Below are 9,540 nucleotides of genomic sequence, written 5' to 3'. Positions count from 1 at the left end.
AAGCAAATTAGTGTTGCTTACCACTTGTAGTAACAACTAGTGCACGGATGTAGCGAAGCGAATATCAAGGGTATAAGAACAAATCACACGACAAAGCAGGATATATGTGGCGCTGTAGGTAGGCTACCTATTTGCACCAATAACAAGCTCTAGCGCTGACCGTAGACAACCAATGATACTCACACAAGGCGATATAATGGGGCAATGCAACTATATGTGGGAAAGGTTGCAATGCACACGAGAGACGCTAGCAAAGCTCAACGAGACAGGCACAAGATTGCTCAACTACGGGTGCAGTAAAGTAACTTAGGCCTTCACTTGATTCAACTAGCACTTCACTTTTCTTTTTGGATTTTCTTTTTGTAGAACACACGCAGCTATGTAGCTCTTTTTGCTTCTTTTTCTATTTTTGCTTTTTTTTTTGATTTTATGACTCAACTCCTTGATAACACGGCCAACAAAAATTGCAAAGCACCGATAACCTAACGAGCAGCCTGTCGAGCGGTAAAACTAGTCTCTTCTGGGGAAGTTCCTAGTCACTTTATATCGATAGGCTGTGTCTATGGTTGGGAACAAGCACACTGGACGCTATGTGGACTCGGAGTAATCAAAACTGACACAATATGATATTGTAAACAAAAGATGATAGAGTAAACTCAAACCCTAAAAACTAGATGGAAGACAAAGATACGCAAAAACAACTACGAAAAGCAACTAAAACTCGAAATTAGTGCAATCTAAGGCTATGGCAAACCCTAACCCTAATATTTTTTTTTGGCTTTTTCTGGATAGGAAAACACTCACAACTCAACTATGGGGTGGATTGTGGATGGCTTACCGAGGAAAACTGGAAATCTGATACCAAGATGATATGGGGTGGCCCGATCTTCTCAGTAAGCAACGGTGGTGATGATGATCACGGGGTGATAGCAGCGGAGGAACTCGACGATGGAGTGGATGATAACTTGTATGACGCAACGAGATCTCTCGATTGGTCCCTGTCGCCAATGCAACAGCTCTCAACCCTGCAAGATATTCGCAACTCCACACACTTGCGCCCGTAGCCGCCGACCACGAAGCGGTAAGTTGCAACCGTCTAATTCCCAATGGAACAGCAGATCACACAAGACTTTTTCAGGATCTACACAATATCAAGCAATATGGTGTAGGGATTCAATAGTTTTGCATAAGCAAACAACTAAGAACTAGGGTTTATCTTAAACGTGGTCTAAAGCAGCTAGGGGGGCGTCCTGGGCACTTATATAGGCGTCCGGGACAAGTTCTGGTCAAAAAGATACAAAGAAAACCGACCCAGAATAGATCTGGTCGAGACAGACTCGGACGCGTCCGGTCTGGAATCCGATCGACCGGGCTGTGGACCGGGTGGTCCGGTCGTGGGTCCGGTCGACCGGGCGGAAACCGGGAAACTGCGAGGTTTCCGGTTTTCGTCCGGTACGAGCGTCAAAATCCGGTTGGCGCCCGGTCCGGTTGGCGCCCGGTCAACCGGGTCAGGGACCGGGCTGCCCGGCCTGGGGGCCGGTCTGACTGGGTGCAGGACCGGCCTGGACTTTCTGCTTCTCCTCTCGCGCCTTCCTCCCGCTCCTCCCTCGCGCGTCCATGAGATATCTTCATGTCCAGCTCCATGTCCAGCTTCACGTCCATCTTGACGTCCGTCTTCATGTCCAGCTGCTCCTCTCCTCCTCGTGCGATGCTTGTCTCCTCTTGATACCTGATGATACATAAATCATAGGACTTAGGCAGTATAAAGTTCTCATCAATCAAAGTATCGTTTAGAAACAAATTCACCTGTTGTTTAAGTAGCTTCGCACGAGCTCTTGTTATCGGTCCAATCCTTACTTCATCGGACTTGAGCTTCACAGCAGGTTCATCTTCAGCTTGTAATGACGGAGGTAGTAGTGAGGTAGGGATGTCCTCATCAAGAGCCGTGTCTATGCATAGATGGTTGCACGAGTAGAACACAATGGTTTTGTGGGCGTTGATGCTCTTGTTGTCTTTAGTTTGAGTACTTTGCATCTTTGTGGCATAGTGGGATGAAGCGGCTCGGACTAACTTTACATGACCGCGTTCATGAGACTTGTTCCTCGTTCGACATGCAACTTGTATTGCATAAGAGGCTTTGCGGGTGTCTGTCTCTCCTACTATAATGAAGATTCAATTTACTCTTCTATCGACAACACTAGTATCACCGTTGTGGTTCATGTTCGTAGGTAGATTAGATCTTACTCGAAAACCCTAAACCACGTAAAATATGCAAACCAAATTAGAGACGTCTAACTTGTTTTTGCAGGGTTTGGTGATGTGATATGGCCATAATGTGATGATGAATATGTATGAGATGATCATTATTGTATTGTGGCAACCGGCAGGAGCCTTATGGTTGTCTTTAAATTTCATGTTGAGTAGTATTTCAAAGTAGTTGTTATAGTTGCTACATGAGGTGAACAACCATGAAGACGGCGCCATGGACCTTGACGCTACGCCGACGATGATGGAGATCATGCCCGAAGATGATGGAGATCATGTCCGTGCTTTGGAGATGAAAATCAAAGGCGCAAAGACAAAAGGGCCATATCATATCACATATGAACTGCATGTGATGTTAATCCTTTTATGCATCTTATTTTGCTTAGATCGCGACGGTAGCATTATAAGATGATCCCTCTCACTAAAATATCAAGATAATAAAGTGTTCATCCTTAGTAGCACCGTTGCCAAGACTTGTCGTTTCGAAGCATCTTGATACGTCTCCGACGTATCGATAATTTCTTATGTTCCATGCCACATTATTGATGATATCTACATGTTTTATGCATACTTTATGTCATATTTATGCATTTTCCGGCACTAACCTATTAACGAGATGCCGAAGAGCCAGTTGCTGATTTCTGTTGTTTTTGGTTTCAGAAATCCTAGTAAGGAAATATTCTCGGAATTGGACGAAATCAACGCCCAGGGGCCTATTTTTCCACGAAGCTTCCAGAAGACCGAAGATGATACGAAGTGGGGCCACGAGGTGGCCAAACACTAGGGCGGCGCGGCCTGGCCCTTGGCCGCGCCGGCCTGTTGTGTGGGGCCCTCGTGTGGCCCCCGACTCTGCCCTTCCGCCTACTTAAAGCCTTCGTCGTGAAACCCCTAGTACCGAGAGCCACGATACGGAAAACCTTACTGAGACGCCGCCGCCTCCAATCCCATCTCGGGGGATTCAGGAGATCGCCTCCGGCACCCTGCCGGAGAGGGGAATCATCTCCCGGAGGACTCTACACCGCCATGGTCGCCTCCGGATTGATGTGTGAGTAGTTCACCCCTGGACTATGGGTCCATAGCAGTAGCTAGATGGTTGTCTTCTCCTTATGTGCTTCATTGTCGGATCTTGTGAGCTGCCTAACATGATCAAGATCATCTATCTGTAATGCTATATGTTATGTTTGTTGGGATCCGATGGATAGAGAATACTATGTTATGTTGATTATCAATCTATTACCTATGTGTTGTTTATGATCTTGCATGCTCTCCGTTATTAGTAGAGGCTCTGGCCAAGTTTTTACTCTTAACTCCAAGAGGGAGTATTTATGCTCGATAGTGGGTTCATGCCTCCATTAAATGCAGGACGATGACGAGAAAGTTCTAAGGTTGTGGATGTGTTGTTGCCACTAGGGATAAAACATTGATGCTATGTCCGAGGATGTAGTTATTGATTACATTACGCACCATACTTAATGCAATTGTCTGTTGTTTGCAACTTAATACTGGAAGGGGTTCGGATGATAACTTTGAAAGTGGACTTTTAGGCATAGATGCATGCTTTGGATAGCGGTCTATGTACTTTGTCGTAATGCCCAATTAAATCTCACAATACTCATCATGTCATGTATGTGCATTGTCATGCCCTCTCTATTTGTCAATTGCCCAACTGTAATTTGTTCACCCAACATGCTATTTATCTTATGGGAGAGACACCTCTAGTGAACTGTGGACCCCGGTCCATTCTTTTAATCGAATACAATCTACTGCAATACTTGTTCTACTGTTCTCTGCAAACAATCATCATCCACACTATACATCTAATCCTTTGTTACAGCAAGCCGGTGAGATTGACAACCTCACTGTTTCGTTGGGGCAAAGTACTTTGATTGTGTTGTGCAGGTTCCACGTTGGCGCCGGAATCCCTGGTGTTGCGCCGCACTACATCTCGCCGCCATCAACCTTCAACGTGCTTCTTGGCTCCTACTGGTTCGATAAACCTTGGTTTCTTACTGAGGGAAAACTTGCTGCTGTACGCATCACACCTTCCTCTTGGGGTTCCCAACGGACGTGTGTCTACACGCCATCAAGCATATTTTCTGGCGCCGTTGCCAGGGAGATCAAGACACGCTGCAAGGGGAGTCTTCACAATCCAATCTCTTTACTTTGTTTTTGTCTTGCTTTATTTTATTTACTACTTTGTTTGCTGCACTAAATCAAAACACAAAAAAATTAGTTGCTAGTTTTACTTTATTTACTATCTTGTTTGCTATATCAAAAACACAAAAAAATTAGTTACTTGCATTTACTTTATCTAGTTTACTTTATTTACTGTTGCTAAAATGAATACTGCTGAGAATACTAAGTTGTGTGACTTCACAACCACAAATAATAATGATTTCTTATGCACACCTATTGCTCCACCCGCTACTACAGCGGAATTCTTTGAAATTAAATCTGCTTTACTGAATCTTGTTATACGAGAGCAATTTTCTGGTGTTAGTTCTGATGATGCTGCTGCCCATCTCAATAATTTTGTTGAACTTTGTGAAATGCAAAATTATAAAGATGTAGATGGTGACATAATAAAATTAAAATTGTTCCCTTTCTCACTAAGAGGAAGAGCTAAAGATTGGTTGCTATCTCTGCCTAAGAATAGTATTGATTCATGGACTAAATGCAAGGATGCTTTTATTGGTAGATATTATCCCCCTGCTAAAATTATATCTTTGAGGAGTAGCATAATGAATTTTAAACAATTGGATACTGAGCATGTTGCACAAGCATGGGAAAGAATGAAATCTTTGGTTAAAAATTGCCCAACCCATGGACTGACTTCTTGGATGATCATCCAAACATTTTATGCAGGACTGAATTTTTCTTCGCAGAACCTATTGGATTTAGCTGCTGGAGGTACCTTTATGTCCATCACTCTTGGTGAAGCAACAAAGCTTCTTGATAATATGATGATTAATTACTCTGAATGGCACACGGAAAGAGCTCCACAAGGTAAGAAGGTAAATTCTGTCGAAGAAACCTCTTCCTTGAGTAATAAGATTGATGCTATTATGTCTATGCTTGTGAATGATAGGAAAAATATTGATCCTAATAATGTTCCGTTAGCTTCATTGGTTGCTCAAGAAGAACATGTTGATGTAAACTACATTAAAAATAATAATTTCAACAACAATGCTTATCGGAACAATTCTAGTAACAACTATAGGCCATATCCTTATAATAATGGTAATGGTTATGGTAATTCTTATGGGAATTCTTACAACAACAATAGGAACACAACCCCTGGAGTTGAAGCTATGCTTAAAGAATTTATTAGTACACAAACTGCTTTTAACAAATCTGTTGAAGAAAAGCTTGGGAAAATTGATATACTTGTTTCTAAAGTTGATAGTCTTGCTGCTGATGTTGATCTTTTGAAATTGAAAGTTATGCCTAATAGGGATAATGAAAATAAAATTGTTACTACAGCAAATGCTATCCAAGTTAGAATTAATGAGAATATAAGATTAATGGCTGAATTGCATGCTAGGTGGGAAAGAGAAGAAAGTGAAAAACTAGCTAAAGATAATATAGCTAAAGTTTGGACTATTACTACCATTAGCAATGCTAATGCTACACATGTTGCTGCACCTCCTACTAATAATGGTAAAAGAATTGGTGTAGGCAATGTTTCCACTTCTAATGCAAAGCGCGAAAAACTGCACAAGCTGCTAAAGCTACTTAAAGCGCTGTGATAAAACTGCTGAAATTTTTTCCAACATTGGGGATTATGATCCCATTGCTTTAGATTATAATGGTTTGGATTTTGATGATTTTCATATCTCTGAAGTTATAAAGTTCTTACAAAAACTTGCTAAGAGTCCTAATGCTAGTGCTATAAATTTGGCTTTCACGAAACATATTACAAATGCTCTCATAAAAGCTAGAGAAGAGAAACTAGAACGCGAAGCTTCTGTTCCTAGGAAGCTAGAGGATGGTTGGGAGCCCATCATTAAGATGAAGGTCAATGACTTTCGTTGTAATGCTTTATGTGATCTTGGTGCAAGTATTTCCGTTATGCCTGAGAAAATTTATAATATGCTTGACTTGCCGCCATTGAAAAATTGTTATTTGGATGTTAATCTTGCTGATAACTCTACAAAGAAACCTTTGGGGAGAGTTGATAATGTTCGTATTATGGTTAACAATAACCTTGTCCCCGTTGATTTTGTTGTCTTGGATATTGAATGCAATGCATCTTGTCCCATTATACTGGGAAGACCTTTTCTTCGAACTGTTGGTGCTATCATTGATATGAAGGAAGGTAATATTAAATATCAATTTCCTCTCAAGAAAGGTATGGAACACTTCCCTAGAAAGAGAATGAAGTTACCTTTTGATTCTATCATTAGAACAAGTTATGATGTTGACACTTCGTCCCTTGATAATACTTGATACACACTTTCTGCGCCTAGCTGAAAGGCGTTAAAGAAAAGCGCTTATGGGAGACAACCCATGTTTTTACTACAGTACTTTTATTTTATATTTGAGTCTTGGAAGTTGTTACTACTGTAGCAACCTCTCCTTATCTTAGTTTTATTGCATTGTTGTGCCAAGTAAAGTCTCTAATAGAAGGATGATACTAGATTTGGATTACTGCGCAGAAACAGATTTCTTTGCTGTCACGAATCTGGGTCTAATTCTCTGTAGGTAACTCAGAAAATTATGCCAATTTACGTGAGTGATCCTCAGATATGTACGCAACTTTCATTAGTTTTAAGTTTTATCATCTGAGCAAGTCTGGTGCCTCTTAAAAATACGTCTTTACGAACTGTTCTGTTTTGACAGATTCTGCCTTTTATTTTGCATTGCCTGTTTTACCATGCTTGATGGATTTTTCGATTCCATTGACTTTCAGTAGCTTTGTGCAATGTCCAGAAGTGTAAAGAATGATTGTGTCACCTCTGAACATGTGAAATTTTTGATTATGCACTAACCCTCTAATGAGTTTGTTTCGAGTTTGGTGTGGAGGAAGTTTTCAAGGGTCAAGAGAGGAGGATGATACAATATGATCAAGGAGAGTGAAAGCTCTAAGCTTGGGGATGCCCCGGTGGTTCACCCCTGCATATATCAAGAAGACTCAAGTGTCTAAGCTTGGGGATGCCCAAGGCATCCCCTTCTTCATCGACAACATTATCAGGTTCCTCCCCTGAAACTATATTTTTATTCCGTCACATCTTATGTACTTTGCTTGGAGCGTCTGTTTGTTTTTGTTTTTGTTTTGGTTGAATAAAATGGATCCTAGCATTCATTGTGTGGGAGAGAGACACGCTCCGTTGTTGCATATGGACAAATATGTCCTTAGGCTTTACTCATAGTATTCATGGCGAAAGTTTCTTCTTCGTTAAATTGTTATATGGTTGGAATTGAAAAATGATACATGTAGTAATTGCTAAAATGTCTTGGATAATGTGATACTTGGCAATTGTTGTGCTCATGTTTAAGCTCTTGCATCATATACTTTGCACCTATTAATGAAGAAATACATAGAGCATGCTAAAATTTGGTTTGCATAATTGGTCTCTCTAATGTCTAGATAATTTCTAGTATTGAGTTTGAACAACAAGGAAGACGGTGTAGAGTCTTATAATGTTTACAATATGTCTTTTATGTAAGTTTTGCTGCACCGCTTCATCCTTGTGTTTGTTTCAAATAAACCTTGCTAGCCTAAACCTTGTATCGAGAGGGAATACTTCTCATGCATCCAAAATCCTTGAGCCAACCACTATGCCATTTGTGTCCACCATACCTACCTACTACATGGTATTTCTCCGCCATTCCAAAGTAAATTGCTTGAGTGCTACCTTTAAAATTTCCATTCTTCACCTTTACAATATATAGCTCATGGGACAAATAGCTTAAAAAACTATCGTGGTATTGAATATGTACTTATGCATCTTATCTCTTATAAGTTGCTTGTTGTGCGATAACCATGTTCCTGGGGACGCCATCAACTATTTCTTTGTTGAATATCATGTGAGTTGCTATGCATGTTCGTCTTGTCTGAAGTAAGGGTGATTTATCATGATCAAATGGTTTGAGCATGCATATTGTTAGAGAAGAACATTGGGCCGCTAACTAAAGCCATGATCCATGGTGGAAGTTTCAGTTTGGACAACAAACCTCAATCTCTTATGAGAATATTATCTGTTGTTGAATGCTTATGCATTAAAGAGGAGTCCATTATCTGTTGTCTATGTTGTCCCGGTATGGATGTCTAAGTTGAGAATAACCAAAAGCGAGAAATCCAATGCGAGCTTTCTCCTTAGACCTTTGTACAGGCGACATAGAGGTACCCCTTTGCGACACTTGGTTGAAACATGTGCTATGCTATGATAATCCATGTAAATCCAAGCTAATTAGGACGAGGTGCGGGCACTATTGGTATACTATGCATGAGGCTTGCAACTTGTAGGATATAATTTACATAACTCATATGCTTTATTACTACCGTTGACAAAATTGTTTCTTGTTTTCAAAACCAAAGCTCTAGCACAAATATAGCAATCGATGCTTTCCTCTTTGAAGGACCTTTATTTTACTTTTATGTTGAGTCAGTTCACCTATCTCTCTCCACCTCAAGAAGCAAACACTTGTGTGAACTGTGCATTGATTCCTACATACTTGCATATTGCACTTGTTATATTACTTTACATTGACAATATCCATGAGATATACATGTTACAAGTTGAAAGCAACCGCTGAAACTTCATCTTCCTTTGTGTTGCTTCAATACCTTTACTTTGATTTTTTGCTTTATGAGTTAACTCTTATGCAAGACTTATTGATGCTTGTCTTGAAGTACTATTCATGAAAAGTCTTTGCTTTATGATTCAATTGTTTACTCATGTCATTTACATTGTTTTGATCGCTGCATTCATTACATATGCTTACAATAGTACGATCAAGGTTATGATGGCATGTCACTCCAGAAATTATATTTGTTATCGTTTACCTGCTCGGGACGAGCAGGAACTAAGCTTGGGGATGCTGATACGTCTCCGACGTATCGATAATTTCTTATGTTCCATGCCACATTATTGATGATATCTACATGTTTTATGCACACTTTATGTCATATTTATGCATTTTCCGGCACTAACCTATTAACGAGATGCCGAAGAGCCTATTGCTGTTTTCTGCTGTTTTTGGTTTCAGAAATCCTAGTAAGGAAATATTCTCGGAATTGGACGAAATCAACGCCTAGGAGCCTATTTTTCC

Source organism: Lolium perenne, chromosome 1 (assembly GCF_019359855.2).
Source record: "Lolium perenne isolate Kyuss_39 chromosome 1, Kyuss_2.0, whole genome shotgun sequence".
NCBI lineage: Eukaryota > Viridiplantae > Streptophyta > Magnoliopsida > Poales > Poaceae > Lolium > Lolium perenne.
Note: the sequence above shows the minus strand (reverse complement) of the source record.